Source organism: Rattus norvegicus, chromosome 4 (assembly GCF_021556685.1).
Source record: "Rattus norvegicus strain SHRSP/BbbUtx chromosome 4, alternate assembly SHRSP_T2T, whole genome shotgun sequence".
In the NCBI taxonomy this organism is placed as follows: domain Eukaryota; kingdom Metazoa; phylum Chordata; class Mammalia; order Rodentia; family Muridae; genus Rattus; species Rattus norvegicus.
In genome coordinates, this window is record NC_141537.1 from 16,687,834 (window position 1) to 16,700,768 (window position 12,935).

The window sequence follows — 12,935 nt, forward strand, 5'->3', positions numbered from 1 at the left end:
TTTTTGGCCATTCTGAAACATGTACTTCATTTTTCTAAAATGAATTAGGGGATAATGTAATCCGTCACCATGGATTCTTGAACCTGAAATTCCAACGCATGGTTACTCTTACTTAACTTATTTAATTTATTAACACTGTTATTCCTTCCTGAACTTAGATGATGATGAAACGGATATGAATGATTTTCACCTACATTCTGAAATAACATACCTCATTTTCACTTAGAAGGAGTATTTTACATCTAGTAATACCTGCTAGCAATGATTTTGGAGGTTTGATAGTATTATTTGTACTTTCGGAACCATATGAAAAGTTACAGACAGATGTACAAATGGACGGATGGAGAAAAAGACACATGTGCATACAGTCCTATAAAAATAAAGGTGGAAAAGACTAACTTTTCCTGGTTGGTTTCATTCTCTGACAATTTCATACATGTTTATAATTTTTGAAGGCTAAAATTACTTAGATCCTTGTCAAATGGAAGACATGAAATGACGTGAGATAACGTAGCAGTAAAACATTTCCCTCTGGCCATTAGAGTACGTGCCCGGTAGAGCTAAAGCTCTGCTAAGAACTGCCCTCAGAATCTGACCGCACCCGCACAGTTCTCCCTAACACAGTGAGTGCCGATCTGAAGAAGACAGAGAAGGTTTAAAAGGAAGTTCACACCACTATCCTGAAAGCCCTATCTTTGAAAACACTTACAGCACAGATTAAAAGAGCTTTTATGGCTACGTAGTTTAGGGGCCGAAGACAAAACAAAGATTGGTTCTCATTTCTAATTATTTGGCAAGTGCCATTTATACATTCCCAATCTGTCGGTTGCTAATTTCTGCCTTTTATGCCCGGTGCTCATACTTTTTAATTTCTTTCTATCTGAATCCCTGTGCTTTCTCTAAAATTCAAGTAAATGGGAATATTTTATTGTTCTATGGTCTGGCCCCATTTTTTTCCCATTGCAATTAACTAGGCAGCTGTGGGGAAATGCAGTAGCAAGCGAATGGTGTCAAAGTAAACAAAACAAGCTGGAGGAATGAATCAAATTGTAGAAAACAACTGGGCAATTCTGAAATAGCAGGATAATGATTTTAGCTAGTGATGATATACCAATGAGTGCTATATGACAATTTATGCAATAGTATAGAAATATTTAAAACCACATTCAATTTCTACCTAATGTCTGTCACCCACACTGTCTTAGTCTAATAATGTTTTGTGCTCGTCATAGCAAAAATTTTGTTGCTTTTTTTCTGGATAAATTAATCCAAATTAAGTGATGTGTTTTAAAGTAGTCATATATAGCTAGCATTGTAAAACTTTAGATACGTGGTATAAATTGTTTTAATATCAAATAATGCATCCTCTAAAATCATGCAAAATGACAGAAACACACATTTATCCCCACGTTTAAAATAATAATGATGAGATAGCTGCATCTGTATATTTCACGTTGACAGCAAAGAAATGTAGCTTAGCTGGCTTTATAGCTTTGTACGTTTTCAAACAGTAAAGTCTAAATCAAAGAAAACTTGTATCTTTTGGTGTTTAGTGTTAGGTTTGGGTTTGTACGATTTTATTTAGGAAGGCTTTCCTACTACAAATTCTGTTCAGTGGAATACAGCCATGTTCCCAGTGTGAAAAAAATATAACCCAGCACTGGGAAGGCTCAATAGGAACCTCATCGGGTAATAAATTTAGAAAGCCAAGGTGGGGGGCAAAGAGACCTATATTATGCTGAACAAAGACTGCGTGTTCTTGGCACATGGAATAAATTCCTCTCATACAAAAACCAATGTTTTATCTACCATTGCAGCCACTAGCCTAAGAGCAAAAAGAAATAAAGAAGGAAAAGAAACCTAGTCAAATAAATTTACAAAGATGGCATTATATTATTGCCAAATTGCTATGATGTCTCTGATGTTACATAGCACTTTGTAACCGATATATAAAAACAAAGATGAATAAATGTGTTTACACGTTTTTATTAAGAGACTGTAAAATTCTTTTGAAATTGTTACAACATCACAAACAAGAAAATGGATTTTATTATTTCTCATCAGAATATCGCATGTTACATTTAGTATCCCTAGGAAGTAGGAGTTAGCAAATCAGTTTTAGGTATGGCAACACAAGGGTCTCATGAAGAGCAAAATGAGATTATGTGATTTCCAAGTTCTCTCTTCATTTACCAGTGTGAAATGCAATAACTATTTAAACTTTACCTATTTAGAAAAAAATCCAAGAAGTAATATTAAATATCTTTCACCCAAATCCTATTACATATTGGGTTTGGAGAGAGAAACAAAAGGTGAAGATAATTCAGAAGAAGTTGCCATTAAATTATGGGGGTTATTTAGATACAGATTTTCATAGATTCTGTAGCTGGTATCACTTTTTCCAATATCTGTTTTCAAGACACTTGACAGCTGAAGATAGCAAAGAAGAAAAACAGAAATTTTATTTTTAGTCATTCAATCAACCAATCATGGAGTCTTCCCTATCTTTAGATTTCCTGCTATGTAAAATTATAAATATCAGTGTGTTTTATGTCTGCGTGGTATTCAGTAACTTGAGCCTAAAATTATTATAATATATACTACACATGAATAGAGAGATGTTCAGGACTCTACAAAGAATGACAAGGAAGGGGTGGTGTGTACTGGATTCAGTTGACTTTCATCATATATGTTCATTTGGTCAGAGCCTTCATACTTCCAAAATGGATTTATAGACATGAATCACTACATTTTCCTAAATGCTTCATCACTCTGTATATCACAGATCCTCAGGACAACACAGAATGCTAGAAGTCGCCACATCCAGTCAACATATGGAATCTGAGTGCACAATGCTAGTTGCAATGCCCAACAGAAGTGGAGACTCATTTCCTAAACAAGAAGTAATATAACAGAGTCCCACAGTCTGCAGTGGCTCAGAACAGAACTTTTAAAACTATTGCTTTAATATCCGTGTTAGAAAAGTAACTTTATTCTTACCACAATTTTATAGCATGTAAAATAAATTCGGTAAAATATGTATTTTAGCTCTTGTTTGTGCTGTTTAAGGGTTTTAATATTTTTAAGCCTCAAAAAAAAGTGAAGTCATATATGCCTTGGGCCCTCGGACCAGCTCATACATGCTGCCTGCTTGGTGGCTCAGTGTCTGAGAGATCTCAGGGTCGGAGCTGAGACTACTGGTCTTCCTATGGGAATGACCTCTTCCTCAGCTTCTTCCAGTCTTTCCCTAATTCAACCACTGGTCTGGCTTCAGTGGGAGACTCACTTAACCCTCCTAATATGAGGCACCAGGAAATGGAGAGTCCTGGAGGGGGGCATCCTCTTGGAGACAGGGGAGGAGAAATGGGATGAGGAACTGTGGGGGGGGGTGTCTGGATGGGGACAAGAGCTGTACTGTAAAAAAAAAGTAATTTTAAAAAGTAAAGTGAAGACATCATTGCAGTTAGATATAGCTTTGGGGCTAAGAGTCAGAGACCTGGATATTCACGTAAGTCTTGTTTCTTTCTAGAATTTGTCATTAAGGAGAGTCTGGAGCACCCTGACTTTCCTTCATCCTTGAGTCATTTCATGGGGGCATATGTGGCTTATGGTGGCTGGGTGATTGGTTTTAGAACCTTCTCTAGGAATGGAAGTACACAAAATAGGGAACATTTCTACATTTTGAGTGCTGTGGTTCTTGTCCTGGCTTGTATATTGACACAGCATATCAAATCTTTTCATGAATATATTTGAGAGAAGTGGCGCGCACGCACACACACACACACACACACAGACACACACACACACACACACACACACACACTATCAGTAATTTTCATTATGAAACTTGTGTTGTTTGAATAGAACCTTATGTTCTCAATTGTGTGTGACCAGCATGTACTATGCCTTTATTTCATAGCTGCTTGAATTACATTGCTAATCAGCACACACACAAACTGGTGACAGCAAGGGAAAAAAATAATGCCAAGTGTTTGTTAAAGACTTCGGTGACTATTTGCTCCTCTACACTTTGAAGTAAGCATTGTGCAAATTATTTATCCCAAACAACAAAAGCTGTAGCAGAAAAACTGCTTTAAATGTGAAAGAAGGGCTTTCTATCATTTTAGAAAGCAATGTCGTTGAAGAGATATTCCATCAGTTATTCTGCTTTACTTTAAATTTTTAAAACTGTAATATAGGTAGGTCATTTCCTTCTTCTATTTACTCCCCAAACCTTCCGATGTACCTCCTTTTCAGTTTACTTGATTAACATAATGTACTGAGTACTCTTCAAAACTGAGTGGATTCAGAATTTCCTAAAAATTAGTGATTCTGTTTAGGGTGTGATGTTGCCAGCCTGACGCCCACGAGCCGCACTTGCATTTACTATCTCGGAGTTTCATGTCGACCTTCTTAGATAAAACAAAGATTCAGATAATCTTGTTGGTTGGACAGATTTTAAAAATGGACGCGTAGATCATTAGATCAAACACATGTCCTGAACTAGGTCAAGTTTGTCCTTGTCTTCACTTCTCTTCCATCATTTGCCACGCTCCTACCCTTCTCCTTAGCATCTTCCATCACGGTAGTCCTGAAACATCCAGAAAGCCATAAGAATGATGATCACTGTAAGACATGACCACCGTAGGTCAAGTCAAAACTGGGAATGGGCTTTCGCCTTTTAGATAATAGTTGTAATGTCAAAATTTCTCATTTTTCTCACAGCCCTGAACTCGCTCTCCTCTGAGAAGTCAGAAAGAGATGCTGGGTATTTTTTGTTATTGTTGCTGTTGTTTGTTTGTTTGTTCCCTTGTTTCATTGGGTGTTCTTTTTCAGATAAAGTATTAAGTGTGTGCATGTGTGCATGTAACTGTTCAAAAACATTGTCAACTCACAGTCTATCTCTGTAAACTTGGTCTCAAAACACGGAGTATTAGTTTAACCTCTCATTTGTTACTTTTGAAGCCAGCTTCCTCTTGAAGTTGTATTTTGGAAAGACATTACTCTTGTGCCACTGCCTAAAACATAGAACAGAATCCCCATCACTATTAGTCATATCTACAGTTGCAAATATAGGAAATCTAGTGTCCTATGCCATGACTCGATCTTTCTTTCAGCAAGAGTACATCCTTGTGCTAGTAAGTATCTTTCAAAAATTAGTTAACTTTAACATGAATACCCAAAGGTTACTACAGTAAGATTTATATTTAAAAATGTTTTGAGAGTTTTGTTATAGGTATATTTACAAACAAAATATTGCTATACTTTAGACTCAAAAAGAATGTCCGGCAAACACTCTAAACTCTAAGTTGCCAGTTTGGGAAATACACCATTCTTGTCTTGAATCAAACATGCCCTTCAATTAATTTTATTAAGGATCTCTTCTGTGAGCACAGTGAGGCATCCAAAATAATTATGAGTTTTTAATATAGCAAAGGATGGCTTTGGTAACAGGAGAAATAACCAGAATACAAATTCAACAGTACAAAAATCTGGGATGCAAAAGAGGGAAAAGCCCACACTATTGCTGTTATGGAAAACACACGAGTATTTCAGCAGCTGAGAGGTAGTGTGCATGTGGAGAAGTATCAGCATAATGCTTGATATGGAGCTGGCTTCTGCTTGGGATGCTCTGACTGTCGGTGTAAGCAATTCATGGTTACCTGGGAAGGAATAAATGAGAGTAGCTGGAGAACATTGTGCTGGGGTATCAATTTGGTTGTCAGTTGGATCGGAGAGGCAAGGGTAAGCCTGAGAAGAACCAGATGAGAAAAAAAATGGTTCATGTAGTTGCGAATGATGCTGAGGGAGATTAGTTATGGAAAGAGGAAAGAGGACACACAGCAAGTAGCTGAAATATTGCCAAGGCCTGACTGATAGAACTAAACTGATTAAGAGGTCAGAAAACAGGTTGAGATGATATGAATTTTAAGTCTTCAGTATATTTGAAGTAGAGATCAGTGAAAACACTAGGCAAAAATAAATTAGAAGGCAAGAGTTACAGACGCTGGGAGGAAAATGGCTTATTGGTGCTTCAAGGGAGAAGTAGCTCATCCATGGTGTGATTTCCATAAAACAGAAACGCGAAATGCTTCCAAGAAGAACTCCAGGAAAAGGTTGCAGTTCTCAGGTTGGAAGTCAGATATAAAATATTTAAATACATTAGACATGTTAGACAAAGAAACCCGCCTTATAATTTGTAAATAAATCTCTTTAGGGGAAAATATGAGCATTTCTGTGCACGCAGAACTGGAAAAGCTATCCCAGCTTGGAAGAACCTCAAGTGTGTTACGGTCCAGTAACAAGGATATTTTCCTGCAGGACCACGGTCCAAACAATTTCTGTCTCGCAGTAGTGGTGATTATTGCCCAAGACAGAAAGAGAAACCTGTCTGCTAATAACGGAATTCGCATGTTTGGTTCTACTAAATAACTGTCATGATGTTTCTATTACATCAGAACAATTTGGCACATCTCAAATATGAGGTTCAATCACGTGTAATCGAAAATAGCCTGTATCGTGTGTGCCGTGAGAGTACAGTAAAAGACAGCTTTATAGAGTTAATGGTCTGCTGGCTATTCTCATTGATTCCCATTTGCCCAAAGTATATGCTTTAGGAAAAAATGTCTGTTTGTTGCTTCCAAGATTAAGTATCTACATAGTCTGGATATTTTAATATAGTACCTTTAAAAACATGTTTATCAAATACAAAATAACAAAGAATATTTCAGGGCTAACCACATTGTATTAGTAATCAATCAGGAGGGTTCATTCCTGGGACAGGCTAACTCCCCATCTCTCTGAAATCACCAGTTGCTGATAGTTTCTTGTCTCAGGGTGTGACTGTATGACATCCCCTCCTTCCACTTCAGAATGTCTGCTGACATTGCCAACATTCCAAGTTCTTTAATGAAGCCTTGTCTATGAGACACGGCTTTACATTAGACTTTCTTCTATTCTGGCTGTTGTCATCTTTTAATGCCCTCATCTGTGATGTTCTCTGAGCCACTTATGATGCAGGAGCTGTGATATAGATAAAACCAGTACAAAGTGGTCAGCCCTGAAACCATACAAACAAAAACCACCAAGTGGATTCAGAAGATTGCATTCCTATATTTGTACAGGTAAATGCCAATCCAATTAGAAAAGGTTTGGTAACTGAACTAAATATCTTCAAGTTAACTATTTTTTCATTGACATTTAATACTGTTTTGTTGTTGTTGTTGAAGTGTGTTAGTTTGATAGGTGCAATGTAAAATAAAATTATCAGACATCTGAAAGCTTTACAAAAGGGTGTCACCAATAAAAACATATTCCCTCCAATGAGCACTATTAACAAACTTACCAAAACATATCTTGTTTCTAATCAAATAAAGAATTGTTAGAGGAAGATATGATCTATTCATTTTGAACAGTATATGTGTATTTGATATGAATTTTGTTTACCAAATTGGAGACTTTCAGATTCAGTTGGTAAAATTCCACAGCTTCAGCGTCTGCTTCGACACATTCTTCTGCGTTAAACCCTTTGTCTGCTTTAGAGTTAGAGAACCAGTCTTTGTAGACTTCTTAGTTAGCTGCGGCAATTAGGGCTTCCTGGGCAAGGAATGGCAGGGGCAGCTTCACTCGGCGTCGAAGTTAATGCCTTTATTCCCTTGATTGCTCTTTCTCTGAAATCCTTGAATCTATATAAAAGATTCAAAGCCAATTTATTCAAATGTCCTAAATCCTTTGGAGTTCTTCTCAAAAACCTTGCGCCCCTGGGAACAGAGGAAAACTGCCTTTTGTCATACCAACACACAAAACTATTGACAGAAATGAACCTACATAGGTTACCTTAGCCCCAACTCCAATGTTATTTACATGATCATTGTGTGCATAATTAATCTCATATCCCCAACCATGGTGGGTACTAAAAATGAGAAAATACTAAATTACCCAAATTATTTTCATGATAGAGCTGTACATGTTGCCTCTTCTCTCTAAAGTAACATACATACTTGCATACATATAATCTCTCATTTTTCACACAGAATATGCACGATCAACTTCCAGAATGGCTGCTAAAGGACGTCCTTCAGCATCTGCAATGGGAGACAGTGTCTCAGTCTCTAAGGGCCAGCGGTAAGGTTTGCTACCTCCAAATTATGCCAAAGTGCTAACCTGTGTCTTGTGTACATTTGAGTTTTTGTCTGCAGTGCCCAATAAAAGCAAATTCAGTAGTAAGTTTCTCACTCCAAATCCTGACGAATGGTGTGTGCAGTTAAAGGCTGATAGGCTTGCGTGTGAGCTTAAGGAAATGAGCCTATTCTCTTTCCTCTTCCCTGTTTGCTTTGCCAGACTTCGCTCGGGCTGAAAATAATCATATTAATTGGAACCAGCAGAAGGAAACAGCCGATGCTGCCAGTTAGGTGAGATGAAATAAATATGCAACTCAAGTAGCAATAAAGATAAGCTCTGTGACATCTTGCTGGAATGAAGCACCTGAGAGAAGACAGTTCTTTCCCGCCAAATCCCCATATTTACAGTTCACAAGCAGATATATTTTAATGATGCACTATTTTTAATTTGTGTGCCATTGAATAGCACGCACTACACGGCAGATTTATATCGAACACAGCAGCAAAACCAACAATGTCTAATGTGAAGGGGTCAAACAAGGTTTTGATTTACGAGATACTCATATAAACTAATGACGTGATACAATTATAAGTACAAATAGAATATCTACAAAATTCAGAAAGCATAAAAGCAGTGCTTTAGGATCTTTCAGTTCTTTCCTTCTTGCAATAATGTATTTCCCTCACTTCTTAGTAAAGTCCTACTGTACCGTTTTTATAGTTTACGTCCGTACTACAAAACCACGCAATTTTGGGACAGCTGAATGAGGGATAGCATAACCTTATAAAATGCAATTGGTTTCATACTGAAATTGCTAATTAATCGTAAAGTGTTTAAATCATTCTAAGACAGGAAGAAGGGGAACAGAAGAATGTGTTTCTATCAGAGCATTCGAAGGTCTGGAAAGTGAAATGAAAGCAGAGCAGGGGCACATTCGGTTACTTTGTCTACTTAGCCATTTGGGGCACCTACCTAGGGGATTGGTTCATTAATCCTCCAGAATCTGCCCAATTCTACTTGGGCAGTTTAGCAGAGGAGATAAGAGCTTGCAGTCAGGCAGCTACTTCATATTAAGTAACCTTGGGCAATCTGCCTGACCTTGGGAGAGTTATGAGACGCCTTTTTGTTTCAGTTTTCCTGATGTTTAACTGAAATGATGAGAACGCTTCCCTCACAGAATTAATGCGAGCCTTAAATGAGCATAATTAGATGTGAAGTGGGACTTGTTTCCTGGAATGTAGCTAAGGCTTCGAAGCTGATGGCCATGGAAAATTACTGGTAAAGCCACTTATCAGCTCTTCCCTGCCAGCCGCATATAGGGGAGACTAAACATTTGAAAAGGGATTATTGGAAAGGCTTCCCCCAAAGAATCTTAATACACATGGGAAGTGTCATCTTAAGAGGTAAAGACAGGTGTTACCAGGACCACTCTCAAACTCCCCATTAAATTCTTGTTATAGTTGCCTAATGCTGATATCTACAAATTATTATGAATTCTTTCCCCCAAATTAATATGAAATCTTTCCCCCAAATTACTGGACATAGTCATAGAGACAGGAGTTTACGCCTAGCTCTTGCTAGAAGAATTCTGAGAATGGGAATCTGGATGACACAGCCCCCTGATAATTGGATTAAAAAATAGATGCAGAGATATTTCTAACATAAGAATGGTCAAGGATTCAAGAGATTAGAGGCATCATATGAATGGTGCTGCTTAAGACAGATGCCTGCTGGGGCACCAAGGACTGCAGTGGGCAGACGCTGATAGTGGAATGATTAAGTGATCAGATTGGGAGAGATTGAGAGTCGGTTGCTCCTGTAAGGAAAGGATGTGGCATACAAAGTCTGGCTGTATGGAAGGGGGTGAGGATGGCTGATTATCTTTGAAGAACACATAAATATAGCCCATAACACAAACTCTAAATGCCTGACTCGGGAAGGATATGTGTGCAACTTAGAGGAGCCGGAGAAAAAAGCTTCACACCTGTATTCTTGTTCTCTCTTCTTCGTCCTGACCTTGAAAATAAGAGAGGGTAGGGTCAGAGGAGATGGGAGAAACCAAGTGAGGAAGCTGGCGCGGGTCACCGCTGTGGTTACAGACCTTAAGAGTCCCCGATGAAGACCAAGTTCAGAAGATGGGAGAGCCCTTCAGTGTGATACAACACACACATGGACACTTGTATCAGACTATTATTTTATTTCTTTTGGACAATGAGATTATTATACTTCAGGATGGTGACAAGTCATTATGAAGCAGACCTTAGATTATGTTCAGAAATGGACCAGTAGTAGCTGGTAAAGACTTGAAGCTGGAGGTGGAAAAAATTTTTTTTACACTTTGTACAACTGTGATCAACCCAAACTAGCTGTTGATCTTATTATTTTTATTACTTGTCCCTGTGGGAAGTCACAGTATTTAAAACACAAACATAAATTAGAGATTCCAAGTTTAGTATTATAATATCAGAGAATATCACAACTAATTAAACAGCAATAGGAAAGAATATAAGGGCTAGAAAGATAGCGGAACTGTTAAGAGAACTTGCTGCTCTTGCACGGGACCTACATTGAGTTCCAAAAATATACATCAGATGGCTCACAGCCTCCTCTATCTCCAGTTCTAGGAAATCTGACGCCCTTGTCTGGCCTCTGTAGACATTGCATGTACACAATGAGCATATGGACAGACAGACATAGACATATAAAAATATCATTTTTATATGGTTGCTTTGCCTTTCAACTCAACTCAACAAATCATCAGATGTTAAAAAAAAGTAGAAAAGCCAATATTCATTTCATACTATATACTATACATTTACTAACTGAATGATCTATATTTCGATTATTTCAACAAAGGAAACAAAAGTTGTACATTGTGAGGCATGCTTGTAATCTCTGCTCTGTGGAGACAGAACTGCCTTGAGTTTGAGATAAATCTCAGCTATAATTGCAAGTACTAGGCCATTGAAGGCTATACAGCAAATGACTCTTATCACATCAACAGCAGCAGCAGCAGCAGCAGCAACCACCACCACCACCACCACCACCACCACCACCACCACCACCACCACCACCACCACCACCACCACCACCACAACAACAACAACAACAACAGTATTTTGAAAAGGGCAGTAAATGGATACCATTTTCTTACCATGTACTAGTTAAAATGCTACCTCTATATTTCCAAATACAGCAGTTCTCTAAAAAGCCTTAATGATTATTACCTAGAACAAAGCTTCCTTTTCGGAAAAAGAACAAAGGCAATTCTCCAAATGAAAAAATTTCCTCTATTCTAAGAACACTCCTGAGCTGCCTCTGCCATTGGCAGCCAAACTGTTTATTGCTGATGGATAATTGTCTTAGCAGCCTGGCTTTGTAAAGGCCTCATACTATTTTGAATCATAGCAAGCATACATAGTGCATTGCTAAGGTATTTAACATAGTGTTTAAATTAGACACAACCAGGTACCTATTCATAGTGGGAAAGTGTTCATTTGGATTAATTATAAATGAAAATGCATGTTAAAACAAACTGGGTAACACTTATGCCTAATTTTGGGGAAAACAAATACCTTGTGTAAAATTAGTTGCATCATGGATGGATGGTCTAAGCTGCGCTCACACTGCCAAAAAGTCTACCAGAGTGTATTAGAGCAAGATCTAATATATGCAAAAAAAATTGTTTTAACTGTTTTCAATATTTTTTCAAAAGATACTCTCTGGCTAAAATAGCTATCTGTACAATATCTGTTAATTGTGTGTGTGTGTGTGTGTGTGTGTGTGTGTGTTGGATAATTTTATGTGTCAAGCTGACTGGACCACAGGGTACCAAGGTACTTAATCAAACATATTATAATTGTATCTTGCAAAGTGGCTTTGGATGGCCTTACATTTAAATCTGCGTACCCAGTGAGGTAGAGGCCCCTTTCTGATATGAGTGGGCCTTGCCCAATCGGCTTAGGTCTTTAGCAGAATTAGGTCTGCCCTTAGTAAAGGACAATTATAATTTTCTGACTGTTTTTGTACTGGCATTCTTGTCACTAAGGTGTAGAACCAGCTTTTATTGTTGTTTCTAGTCTGTTAGCCTTTGGGTTGGAAGACACCACCAGCCATTCCACGCTCCATATCACCGACGTCCACTGTGCAGTTTGGAACTAGTCGGCCTCCTCATGCAATTCACTAAATCCCTTATGACTCCAGTCATAATTGCTAATTGTTTCTATTTCATTGAAGATCTTTGAATAATACACTATGATTCAATTAAAATTAGAGCCATAGAGAAAGGAGACGCGTTCTTTCATTCACTCAACAAATGTTTTTTAAAATATTCTACATGTTTTCAGAAATCACTCTTGAAATTCGTGAATTAGTAATGAATCAGATTCTGCCATGCCCTTGATGTGCTCCTGTTCCAATTCAAGTGGCATATTTCACACCTTCATTGGTAAATCCATTGTTCTACCAAATTAAAGTAAATAGGGATTCTGTGGTGGAGTAAGCCTCAGGAGGATTTAGATATGATTTTTACATGCTGGGTATAGACAAGATAATTGAACCAACTCTTTAAAGCTGATAATGTTCAAGTATTTCATATACTATTTCTGGGAACTGAAACTACAGAAATTGCCTAAAAAAGTTATTAGTTAAAATTTCCCATCACTGAAGCACATGGCATACTATAAATTCAGTTGGGACATAGTCAACGGAGCTTTCAAAACGATGAATATTACAGAGCTTTCTACAAAGACCTTTGGATTATTTTACATGTTACAGAAAAGTGATTCATTACAAACATCTCAAAGAGCAATGTT

The 12,935-nt window shown here is 37.7% G+C and overlaps 1 protein-coding gene and 1 long non-coding RNA gene across 12 annotated transcripts in view; one reads left to right on the forward strand and one right to left on the reverse strand.

Annotated features, from left to right (window-relative positions):
* The window catches only part of Magi2 (membrane associated guanylate kinase, WW and PDZ domain containing 2), a 1,487,762-nt gene that overhangs the window by 1,457,442 nt on the left and 17,385 nt on the right, over nucleotides 1–12,935 (reverse strand).
* LOC120102476 (uncharacterized) lies at nucleotides 6,905–8,476 on the forward strand. The gene is made up of 3 exons (XR_015686323.1): nucleotides 6,905–7,124; nucleotides 8,034–8,124; nucleotides 8,341–8,476. It is a non-coding gene; the product is annotated as an uncharacterized LOC120102476 (long non-coding RNA).